Source organism: Triticum dicoccoides, chromosome 7B (genome assembly GCF_002162155.2).
Source record: "Triticum dicoccoides isolate Atlit2015 ecotype Zavitan chromosome 7B, WEW_v2.0, whole genome shotgun sequence".
Lineage (NCBI taxonomy): Eukaryota > Viridiplantae > Streptophyta > Magnoliopsida > Poales > Poaceae > Triticum > Triticum dicoccoides.
The window spans coordinates 206,358,451-206,371,683 of NC_041393.1; positions in this window are offsets into that span (position 1 = coordinate 206,358,451).

The window sequence follows — 13,233 nt, forward strand, 5'->3', positions numbered from 1 at the left end:
CGCGGGACACGTGGCAAGCCACGATTGGCTGCGGGGGAGCGGGGCGGACATGTCCGGGCGGATCCGGACGTGTCCGGCGGCGGAGAGGAGCGGGGCTAGGGTTTCGGGGGGAAAATCATCCAAAAATGGAGAGGGGGAGACGTTTTTATAGGTGGAGGGAGCTAGGAGAGTCCGAATGAGGAGCGGTTTTCGCCCACACGATCGTGATCGAACGACCGAGAGCATGGAGGGGAGTTAGATGGGTTTTGGGCCACTTTGGAAGGGGTGTTGGGCTGCAAAGGGAAGGGGGGGTTTACGGTTACCCAGTTAACCGTTGGAGTACCAAACGACCTCCAAATGGCACGAAACTTGACAGGCGGTCTACCGGTGATGTACCAAGGCCACTTGGCAAGCCTCGGTCCATTCCGAGAATGTTTAATACCCGCACACAAAGAGAGAGAAGAGGGGGACGCCGGAGGGCATAGGAGTGCCGGATCGCGAAACGGACAACGGGGAAAAAGCTCGGATGCATGAGGCGAACACGTATGCAAAATGAAATGCACATGATGACATGATAAAATGCAACACGCAAGCAAATGACATGGCAATGACGGCGAATAACTGGCAGACACCTGGCGCTTCGGATCCGGGGCATTACACTTTGCTCCTTCCTGAGGGAAATGTGTTCTGAAACACGCCTCCAAGTGGTGCCCTAACGCCTCCCTCGTGACCTTAGCGAGGTCGGTGGCCCTCCAGGGGGGAGCCCCCGAGCCCTGCTTGAGGAGGGTGCCGGGCGCGCCTCCCTATGCGACAGAAGGAGGTGCCCCCTGAGCAGGCGCATGCCCTAAGGGGCCTGCCTCCTGAGGGGTCGGGCCTGGCGATGTCTTCTTCTTCTTGGGAGCGGCTTCAGGGAGCCTCCCGCTCCCGCGATCTGGGTCTTCAAGTGATGCAGCCTGAAAAGCCCGTTCCAGGGAACACACTGCGTCTCTTTCTTCATAGGTCACCGTGATGACTCCACCGCTTCCTGGCATCTTGAGGACGTTGTAGCCGCGATGAGTCACGGCCATGAACTTGGCGAGAGCTGGGTAGCCGAGGATGGCGTTGTATGGCAGGCGGATGTGGGCGACGTCAAAGTCAATGAGCTCGGTGTGGTAAATGTTGCCGGGCCCCGAAGGTGACAGGGAGTCGAACCTGCCCGATTGGGACTGTGGAACCATCGGTGACTCCAGAGAAAGGCTTGGTCGGCTGAAGCTGATCGTAAGGCACTTGGAGATTGTTAAATGTCTCTACGGACAGGACGTTGATCCCTGCCCCGCCGACAATGAGAGTCCTGGTGACTTGCACGTTACTGATGACTGGGGAGCAAAGCATTGGGAGGACTCCGGGTGTGGCCGCGCACTTGAGCTGATCCGCTGAGTTGAACGTGATGGCGCATGCCGACCACCTGAGGGGGCGCGTGGCTTCAAGCTTGGGGAGGACTGCATTCACTTCGCGGGCGAACTGCTTGAAGATGCGCAGAGAGGCCGGGGCCTGAGCTCCACCCAGGATGCAGGCGATCGCGCGCGGCTCCTGGAAGCCCCCAGCCCCCTCGTCCTGATGATGGTCCTCGTTTCTCCTTGGCTGCGGAGGCAGCGGAGGGAGGCCTGCGTTTCCTTGCGGGCGATCCTCGCGAGGCTGATCCCTCCAGTCTCCGTCGTGAGGCTGATCTTGCCAGTGATCCTCGCGAGGTCGGTCGCGCCACCCTTGGCGAGGGCCGCGGTCTTCCCAGCGTCCTACGTTCCTTCCTCCTCCTCGGCCGTAGCCACCATCATTGCGGTCGGGGCGCCGGCCAACTCTTCCTTCTCGCACGGCTCGGAGCTCTTGGCATTCGTTGGTGTTGTGGGTGTGGAGGTCGTGGTACACACAGTACCGGCTGCCCTTGAAAGACTTGGGTTGATCTCTGCCTCGCTTGGTGTCTGGCTCTGCCGCGAGCACGGCAGCCCCCTTGCGCTTCATGTCCTTGGCCTTGGATTTCTTCTCTTCTGGGTATGCAGCCGGCAAGTCAAGAAGGGAAAGGCGCCCCTCCTCAGCCATGGCGCACTTGGTTGCTAGGTTGAACAGCTCCAAGGAAGTGCACAGATCTTCATGCATCGCCAGCTCCTCCTTCATCTTGACGTCGCGCACGCCGTCGGAGAAGGCTGAGATGATCGCCTCCTCGGTCACCCTGGGAATCTTGAGCCGTGCGCTATTGAAGCGCTGGATGTACTTCTGCAGGGTCTCCCCTGGTTGCTGCTTGATGCGGCGCATGTCGCTCACGGCAGGCGGCTGGTCGGGAGTACCTTGGAAGTTGGCGATGAAACGGGTGCGCATCTCGTCCTAGGAGGAGATCATGCCTGGGGCCAGGTTCAGGAGCCAGGTGCGGGCCCCGTCCTTGAGTGCCATGGGAAACCAGTTCGCCATGACCTTCTCATCCCCGTTGGCGGCTTCGATGCCCAACTCGTCGAGCTGGAGGAACTCCGCAGGGTTGGCCGTGCCGTCGTAGCAAGGGGGCAGGTCTGGCTTGAACTCTCAGGGCCACGCGATGCTGCGCAGCTCGGTGGTGAAGGCGCGGCAGCCTGCTGTGGCCACAGGAGGCCTCTTGAGACAAGGAGCTTGGTCTTGCGGGCCCCCATGCGCTGCAGCTGGGAGCAGCGCGGGGTCTTGGCGCACTGGAGCGGGAGCGTGGTCGCGACGGACCGGAGCAGGGAGCACTCGGGTAGCTTCTTGGGGGCGAGGAACCTCTTGGCAGCTCCGCTCTTGCTGCGCTGGTGCCGGACAGGGTGGGTTCTGTCCTGGGGCCACGCGCCTTGTGGCCAGGGCGCCTTCTTGAGGGGGAGGCGGCTGAGGCGCCCCCAGAGCTTCATTGCCCGCGCAGGGCGGGGCGCGGTGCAGTGAGAAGGACGGCGCGGGGGAGCCCCCTGCGGCGTGGACGAGCTCGGCGACGCGGTCGAGCCATAATTCATAGATGTCGTCAACCGGGCGGCAGTGTAGGAGCTCATTTGCCGCGATGAGCGCAACCCGAGCCTCCATGGCCACGCGAGGCGCGCGGGACGAAGAAGCTGCCGGGGCGAGCGAGGGAGTGGCAGTGCGGCCGTCTCGCCTCATGGATGGATGCTGCGATGATGCCTGCTGCTCGTTCCACGCTGGGCCGGTGGCGGCATTGACGGCGGGCGACGGGGAACGGCGGGGGTGGCCGCCGACGGGGGCCGTCTGGGCGACGCGAGAAGCGGGAGCGGGTCGGCGCTCGGCATGGGCCCGACGAGCGTCTGGCATGGACGCGATGGTCGGTGAAGAACAGGGCGGTGGAAGACAAATTCCGGCACACCCCTACCTGGCGTGCCAAATGTCGGATTTAGGGTTCCGGCAGACCCTATAGATTCGAACACTGGGGTGCGCGCGGAGATTTAGCCTTCTACCTACCTGCACCTCACCGCCTCGCTAGGAACTAAGCAATCAAAGAAACAACACGAGAGACACAGGGTTTATACTAGTTCGGGCCACCATTGTGGTGTAATACCCTACTCTAGTTTGTGGTGTGGTGGATTGCCTCTCTGGCTGATGATGGACAGTACAAGGAAGAACAGCCTCGCGAGGGTCTGTTCTTGCGTTGGTGCGATGAACTGCTAGGGGGAGTTCACTCGCTTTCTCTACTGGTTTCCAGGTGAGGATCCGATTGATTTCTCGATCCCCCTACCTTGTGGGTGGCTAGTCCTATTTATAGACAAAGGCCTTGGGCCTCTTCCCAAATATTGAGCAGGAAGGGCGCCAACAATTGGCCATTTTGAAGGGGAACATCTAGTACACTTATCCTGACTAAAGTTGGTCCTCGCCTGTCAAAGGCTCTGGTGGTGACGCCGGCTTGGGCTCCACGATGACTTCCATCCTGCCGTTCTGCTAGTCTTGGTCTTGTTGCACCGAAATGGATGCCTTTGCTTGATGCTCCCGCCTGCTCTTGCTCCCTTTGCACCAAAGAGGAAAAAAGGACACTGTGCGGGCTGGCGCCCGCCTGGCGCCCTTGGTTGTCATGGCTTGCGTCATGGGGCACCTCACGAGGTACCCCGCATTGATATCTCCGCCTCCTCACGAGCCAGCCTGACGAGGCCATGCCTGAGGAAGCCTTCTGTCGTCCGCCCCGTGAGGCTTGGCCCCTCGCGAGGGTCTTGAGCTCGTGTTGATGAAGATGGGCCATGCTGGGCCGCCCCTGGAGCCACGCCGCAGGCCGCGGGTAGGCAAGTCTGGGGACCCCCGTTCCCAGAACGCCAACAGATGCCATAGCTAGCCTTCTGAAGCTTTTTCAAGTAGACATGTGGTAGGTTGTGGCCTGTAGAGAAATCAACAATATACAAATCTCCTCTCCAAAAGCCTTCGAAGACTTTGGAATTGTCAGATTCCATTAGCACGATGCAACAATATGTGCCAAAGATGATAACCATATCAAGATCACAAAGCATTGAGACAGACATGAGGTTGAATCCTAAGGACACGACAAGCATGACTTTGTCCGTTTGTCTATCCTTTGAGATTTCAACCCAACCTAGACCCAATACCTTGATTTTGCCTTTGTCAGCGTAGGTGATATGCTTCAGATGCGATGGAGATAAAGCAGTGTCCATCAATAAGTTCCTGTCACCGGTCATGTGATTTGTACATCCACTGTTGAGGACCCACTCAGTAGCTTTGGGTTGATCATCCTACAGATGAATTAGTGCATATTACGAACTCATATACTTCATCAGTGAAGAATATGACATCAAATTCATCAGATGGAATCTCATCAAGCAGTACAATAGATATAGCAGTATGAGGACGTGAGAAATGAGTAATTCATTTCTTCATGATTAGGTTGCGTTCTTTCAAGCATATTCAGGTCTCCAACAAATTCTTCAGACGTTCAAGTTCATATGGAGACCCGACCCTGCACAAGAGATTAGTTCTTTTTCTTCACCACCCACATCTGGAGGGGTGGCAAAGAATTCATCATTCTACGAGCTCCATAAGAGAAAGGTGGCATTGAAGCCAGTGCACTTTGTTTTCACAGATGAGGGATTAGAGTAAGCATATGAATAAGCAGAGAAATTCTTCAAGGACTTATGAACATAATGGTTTGAAGAATAATGCACATATTCATTACTCTTAGATTTTCCCTGCAAAACAGAAGTGTTAGCACAATGATGTTCATATGAGGATTTGGATCCACGTGAGGAACTTGATCCATATGAGGAATTTGGTCCGTATGAGGACTTGGATCCGTTTGAAGACTTTGGTCCATATGAAGAACTTGATCTGGGGTTCCTATTCTTCACAGATGGTGTCATGAGGACATTCACCTAAAGACTTTCAAGACGCCTTTTGGGAACCCAGATTTTCTTCATAGGGGGACCGTTCCCACAGTTAGTTCCAACATATCTAGCAAATACTTCACCATCCTGATTTTTGAACAGTTTATAGTTGGAGTCAAATGACTCATCAGAAGAATATGAAGATTCACAAGTAAAGCCAGATAAAGTGGATGGATCTATGGGAGGTCCTTTAGCAGCAACCCATGATGTTTTGGGACACTGCTCAGGTTTCCACTAGGTCCCATCAGCATTGAGTTTCCTCTCAAAGGCAATACCCTCTTTCCTAGGGTTCCTGTTGAAGATATGCTTTTTGAGCACATCACAAAGAGCTTGATGCCCTTTGAGGCTTTTGTACATTCCTGTCACATACAACTCCTTCAACCCTGCATTATCGTCAGTGATACTTGTGGTATCCTATGATGAGGAATTTGTGACCACAGAGACAGTTGAAGAATCTGCAGCAATAGAAGCATTTGAACTTTCAAGTGAAGAATTAGCAGATTCAGGTTCAATGCATTTCAAACATGGTGGAATGAATTCTTCCTGAGCAAAATTGATATGTTGAGCAGGAAATGAATCATTTTCCTTCTAAAGATCTTCATAACTCACCCTTAACTTCTCAAGATCTTGCTTTCTTTGAAGAAATTCATAAGAAAGCTTCTCATGATCGGCTAAGAGAGAGTTATGATGACTGTGAAGATTATCAAACTTTCATTGTAGGCACTGAAGATTATCAGTCAGAGTTTGAGTTTGATCCGATTCCTCAACCAACTTGTCATCGCTGTTGCCTAGCAGATTTTGAACTTTTTCAAGAGCCTTTTGTTGTTTGACGACAATCTTAGCAAGTTTGGAATAGCTAGGTTTGAGATTTTCATCAGATTCATCCTCACTAGATTCAGAGGAGGGGTATTTGAGTACCTTGGCACCTTTTTCCATGAAGCAATAGGTAGGAGTGTAGTCATCGTCGGTGTCGTCAGCAGTGTTGGGGAAGTCATTTTCCTCGGTGTTGAAGATGGACTTGCTGACGTAAGAATTAGCGAGGGCTATGCTCGCCACACCAGAGTCTAACTCCTCAGATTCCTCCTCTTCCTCATTTTCCTTAGACTCAGCTTCAGAGTCCATTTTCTTGCCAATAAATGCCCGAGCTTTTTTGGAACTGCTCTTCTTGTGAGATGAAGACTTTGAAGATTTTGACGATGAGGACTTTGAAGATTTCTTCTGCTTCTTCGAGTCATCTGAACTATCATCCTTGTACTTCTTCTTCTTTGATTCCTTCGCCCACCATGGATAATCAATAATGTGGTGGCCAGGTTTCTTGCATTCGTGGAAAGTCCTCTTCTTGGAATCGCGGGATGAGGAATCTGATCTCATGTCATCACCTCTTGAAGATTTTCCAAAGCGACCATGCCTTGAGAACTTCTGGAATTTCCTCACGAGTATTGCTAGCTCCTGGCTTAGTTCTTCAGCATTACCAAGGCCGCTATCAGAATCTTCTCCTTCAGACTCTAATACTGCCTTGGCCTACAGTGTGTGTGATCTTCCATAGCTTGGCCCATAGAGGTCTCTCTTTTCAATAAGTTGGAACTCACGAGTATTTAGCCTCTCGAGGATATCATCAAGATCTAGTGACTTATAATCTCCATATCCTTGAATCATCACTGCAAGTGTATCGAATGAGGAATCAAGTAATCCCAGCAATTTCTTCACCACCTCATGGTCGGTGATGTCAGTGGCACCAAGTGCTTGAAGCTCATTTGAGATGTCAGTGAGGCGATCGAAGGTTTGTTGAACATTTTCATTTCGAGTCTTTTGAAGCAGTTGAAGAGATTGTGAAGAACGTCAACTCGAGAGTCATGTTGAGTTGAGACTCCTTCGTTGACCTTGGACAACCTATATCAGATGAACTTTGCTGTCTCCAAAGCACTCACTTGCCGTACTGTCTGTTGCTCAGATGGCCACATATGATATTCTTCACTTGAGAGTCCAGCTGCTTGAATCTCTTCGCATTAGCAACATTCACGGAAGGAGTGATAGAGGGAACGCCATTTTTCACAACATACCAGAGATCATTGTCAATTTTCTCAAGATGCATGCGCATCTTATTCTTCTAGTAGGGGTAGTCCGTCCCATCGAAGGTAGGACATCCGATCGAGACCTTGATCATGCCTGCAGTCGACATAACTAAAACTCCAGGTAGTTAAACCAAAATCACAAAGAACAAGGGAGTACCCTGCTCTAATACTAATTGAAAGTGCGTTATATCGACTAGAGGGGGGGTGAATAGACAATTTTTACAAATTCGTCCCTGAGTAATTCAAAGTGAGGAATTTCCTAAGCAACGAACTACTAGCAGCAGAATAAGTAACCAGGTGCAAGCATAACATGGCAGTAACATAGTCATCATGATGAAATGAAACAAGCACAGAGTACAGGTTGCGTGTAAACATGATAAGCAGGCTGAAGACAAGGTGGCTGAATAAATAGGATTGAGGAAATTGAGAAAGTCTTCAGTCAAAGTCTTCAAACAGTAAAGATCAGGTTCATCAACACATGAATGAAAAAATGAAAGGGTTGAGGAAATAGAACCAGTAGCTTGGTGAAGACTATGATTTGGTAAACCAGTTCCAACTGTTGTGATAGTTGTATATCTGGTTGGAGCGGCTAGGTATTTAAACCCGAGTACACACAGTCCTAGACACATAGTCCTCACCGTATTATCCTTGAGCTAAAGTCACACAGACCTCGCTCAATCACTCGTCTTAAGTCTTCAGGTGACTTCAAAACCTTCACAGACTCGGCCACTCGGTGATCCACAATTTCTCTTGGATGCTCTAGACCATGACGCCTAACCGTCTGGAGGATGCACAGTCCTCAGAGGCAACAAGCATCGGTTCCACACAGGAACAATCTCTTCAGTGATGCTCAATCACTTTGGCTTGTAGGTGTTTGGGTTTGGGTTTCCTCACTAATGATTTTTGCTCAAAGTCCTCGGAGGATGGGATACTCTCAATGACAAGTGTCAGTTTCTCTCGGAGCAGCCAACATGATAAGACATAAATGCCCTTCAGTGATATGATCGTTAGGTGGGTAGTCTATTTTGGACAGTTGGTGCATAGCATAGCAACGGTCGGAAATTTGAGCTCTCAAATTCCTCAGGTCTATCATGTTCCTCACTTGTAGGCAATTTGCACTAGCAAATTCCTAACTCCTTAGCTAAAACAAATTCCTCAAAGAACAGAAGATCTTCGTCTCTGTCACTAAAGAAATTGACTAAACTGAATGATATTTCCAATGGCTTCACCCTAAAGGATTGGGTAGGTGTAGGCTTTGAGATGAGCATCACTTGGAAAGTGTTTCCTTAGTTTTACCTCGACCCCCTTTAATAGTACGGTGTTTCCTATGACTCAAGTAAGATAAAATGAAACTAAGAAAACAAAAGTCTTCACGCTTCATAGTCCTCACATTAATATCAAAGTCTTCAAGGTCACACCAATTTCCTCAATTTCAAAGTCTTCAAGAAAACCATAGTCTTCAACTGAAGACATTCATTTTTAGGGGTCGACTTCTTCCTAAAGGAACTAGTAGAATAATAATTGAGCATGGTTCGATCATCATGAGAGAGCCGAGCATAAAATTTTTGTAAGATAATTTCCCTTGAGAGCTCATGATTGTGGCATGTGTACATCAGGTACTTATGCCTACCCCAATCTTGAGCGATGCTTTCTACTTCATGAGGCCAAAATTTATATATAATTCCGATCATGATGAACTAGACGGATAGGATAAAACTTTTGATGAATCTCCCATTTCAATCGGTTCGAATCCCAAGCTCCAATATCATCACATAGCCTATAGCATGTCAATGCCTTTCCCAGAGATAAAGGGAAAACCTTCTTCTTAACTCCATCTTCAGATAAACCTACAATCTTAAATAATCCACAAACTTCATCCACATAGATTAGGTGCATACTAGGATGTATTGTTCCATCTCCTGCATAAGGATTAGCTAGCAGTTACTCTATCATACCCAAAGGAATCTGATAATAAATATTTTCAGTAGGTGCAGTAGGTTGAGCAGCAACTCTTTGTGCATCTAGTTGAGGTGAAGATACCCCAAACAAACCCCTCAAAGGATTGTTTTCCATAGTAACAATTGGCAGTAAATTTCAGCACGTAATATAAATGTTTCCTTACCAAATTCCACTCGCCAAAGCCGCTTCACTCCCCGGCAACCGCACCAGAAAAGATTCTTGATAACCCGCAAGTATAGAGGATCAATCATAGTATTTTTGTTAAATAAGAGTGTTGAACCCAATGAGGAGCAGAAGGAAATGACAATCAGTTTTCAGCAAGGTATTTTCTGCAAGCACTGAAATTATCGGTAACAGATAGTTTGATAGCAAGGTAATTTCTAAAGAGCAATAAGTAGTACCAGTAAAAAAGGTGCAGCAAGGTAACCCAATCCTCTTTGTAGCAAAGGACAGACCAGAATGGTCTCTTATAATAAGCAAAGCGTTCTTGAGGACACACGGGAATTCCATCTAGTCACTTTCATCATGTTTGTTTGATTTGCGTTCGTTACTTTGATAATTTGATATGTGGGTGGTCTGGTGCTTGGGTGTTGTTCTTACTTGAACAAGCCTCCCAATTTTGATTACCCCCTCTCGCAAGCATCCGCAACTACGAAAGAAGAATTAAGATAAGTCTAACCATAGCATGAAACATATGGATCCAAATTAGCCCCTTACGGAATAGCGCATAAACTAGGGTTTAAGCTTCTGTCACTCTAGGAACCCATCATCTAATAACTACTGCACAACGCATTCCCTTAGGCCCAAATATGGCGAAGTGTCATTGTCGGCATTCTAGGGACTAGGGTACCCAGACCTGCCTGTCTGCAGCCCATGGTGTGGCTTCATCGACGACCTGGTACGTCCCAGCTTCGACTACGATAAGACAAGACCCTCGCGAGGGGCCAAGCCTCACGAGGTGAGCGAGATCAAGATCTCCTGAGGGAGTGCCCCCCTCAGGTGGCCTCCTGACGGAGCGGAGATTTCTAAGCAAGACCTAGCCTCATGAGGCTGAAATAACATTAGCCCTGACAACCAGGTCCAAGCGCGCGCCAGCGGGCACAGAGTGGCAGGTTTCCTCTTTGGTGCAAAGGAGGCAAGCGCAGGTGTGGAGTCCCAAGGAATCAGCCAAAGGTTGCCATTTCCATGCAACGAGACCAAGACCGCCAGAACGGCAGGATGGATGTCATCACCGAGCCCACCATGACGTCATGCTCAGAGGCTTTGCAGGCGAAGACCACCTTTCATCAGGATTAGATGTACTTCTTGTCCCCTTTCAAATTTGGCCGTTGTGGGATCCCATCCCGCCTAAGTTTTCGAGGAAAAGGACCAAGGCCATTATAAATATAGCCTAGCCACCACCATAGGAGGGATCGGACCCCTGAACACCGAATCCCCAGAGCTCATCACAAGAACATGCCTCCTGAGGTTGTTCTTCCACTTGTACTAGTTCATCCTCAGGCCATCGCGAGGCTAATCCACCACAAAGCAGGAGTAGGGTATTACACCGCAAGGTGGCCCGGACCTGGGTAAACTGTCATGTCTTTCTCTGTCGTGTTCATCGAGCTAGGTCATGAGAGCAGCGAGTCGATTGGCTTGAGAGGTTGAGTTCTTTGCACACACCCCTGAGTTTGAACCTTTCTTGGTTCTGCGGAGCCCGGAATCCGACATTTGGCGCGCCAGGTAGGGGGCGTGTCAGAGCTCGGCCTCTTCATCAACCACACTTCACCCTCGCTGATCGATCTCCATGCTGGGCGCCGCTCCTTCCGCTGGTCCATCGGGCGCATTCAGAAGAGTAGTGGGTGTCTGGGCCTTTTCCCCCGCCTTGCGACAGGTGCGGTGGCCTCCGAAGTTCAGGATGGAGCTGTCGCCGCGCTACGACGGTGCAGTGGACCCTGTGGGGTTTCTCTAGGCGTATGAAGAGGCCATCTGGGTGGCGGGCAGAGATGACAAGGCCATGGCAAATTGGCTCCCTATGGAACTCGCGATCATGCCTCCCACCTGGCTGCTCAACTTACCGGAGTCCTCGGTGGCTTCATGGGAGAAGCTGCGCGAGTTGTTCACCACACGCTTCATGGTTCCAGCACACCACGCCGTCGCTATCATCCTCGGCGGATTGCAGGCACCAGCTTCAAACCGACACGCCAAGCAGTTCTTCCGTCAGATGGGGGCTTCTCTGTCCCTGCGAGGGGCCCCTCCGAGCTGGGCGGCACCCCAGGCCCACCCCACCTTCTACTCTAGACATCACCCGAAGACCACGGCCGGCGCCGGTGCACTACCCATGCTCTGCACCCCCACCATCTACAACATAGCGGTTACCAAGACCCTCATCGATCACGGCGCCGGCCTCAACGTCCTCTTCATGGAGGCGTTTGGCCTGCTTCACGTGCCTCACGACCGACTCCTCCCCACTAAGCTGTTTTCAGGAGTGGTCGGCGGCTCCACCTGCCCCATGGGGCTGATTTGCCTCCCCGTCACCTTCGGAACGCGCGACGAGTACCGCACCGAGCTCACCAACTTCAACGTGGCGCGCATCGGGCTCCCGTACAACGCCATCCTCGGGTACCCGGCCCTTGCCAAGTTCAAGGCAGTGACTCACCCTAGCTACAACATCATGAAGATGATGGGACGCACCGACATGCTCACCATGGCGGGAGACACTGGGGATGCGCTGACCGCCATTAGGCTCGCCTTCAAGGCCGCGGCGGCCACGCAGCCAGGTGCGAAGGGCGCTCCGGAGGGCCTGGGGGATGCCCCAGCGAAGAAGCCATTGTTCTCTCAAGACCGGGCCGAGACAAAGCAAGTACCGGTCAATGAGGGCGGGGAGTCAGGAGCCACCTACACCATAGGTGTCGGCCTCCCCCGAGACCAAGAGGAGGCGCTGGTCATCTTTATCCGTGCAAACAAGGATGTATTTTCCTGGCAAGCAATGGACCTGGTAGGCGTTCCGCGGGGGGTGATCGAACAACACCTCATGGTGTGCCCCCACATGTGCCCAGTGAAATAGAAGGCATGGCGGCAAGCCCCGGAGAAGCAGTCGTTCATCGTCCAGAAGGCCCACAAGCTGCAGGAGGCTGGCGTTATCCAGGAAGTGCGGCACCTGGAGTGGTTGGCAAACCCAGTCATTGTCCCCAAGAAGGGCGGGAAAGAGCGCATGTGCATTGACTACATGAGCCTGAACAAAGCTTGTCCTCAGGAGCCATTCCCTCTTCCTCACATCGACCAGATCGTCGAATCCACTGCCGAGTGTGATCTACTATGCTTCCAGGACGCCTTCTCAGGCTATCATAAAATCAAGATGGTAGTAGAAGATGTAGAGAAGATGACCTTCCTGACCCCGTGTGGGGTGTATTGCTACACTGATACTTCTCCAATGTATCTATAATTTTTTATTATTCCATGCTATTATATTATCTGTTTTGGATGTTTAATGGGCTTTAGTATGATCGTTTATATTATTTTTGTGACTAACCTATTAACCGGAGGCCCAGTGCCAGTTTCTGTTTTTTTGCCTACTTTAGAGTTTTGCAGAAAAAGAATACCAAACGGAGTCCTAATGGGATGAAACATTCGCGTTGATCTTTCTTGGACCAAAAGCAAACCAGAAGACTTGGAGTTGAAGTTGGAGATGACACGAGGCGTCCACGAGGCAAGAGGGCGTGCCCACGGGGTAGGCATGCCCCCCAGCCTCTTCGGCCCCTCGTAGCTCCACTGATGTACTTCTTTCGCCTATATATACTCTTATACCCTAAAAATATTAGGGGGAGCCATGAAACCACTTTTCCATCGCCGCAAAATTCTATACCCATGAGATCCCATCTTGGGGC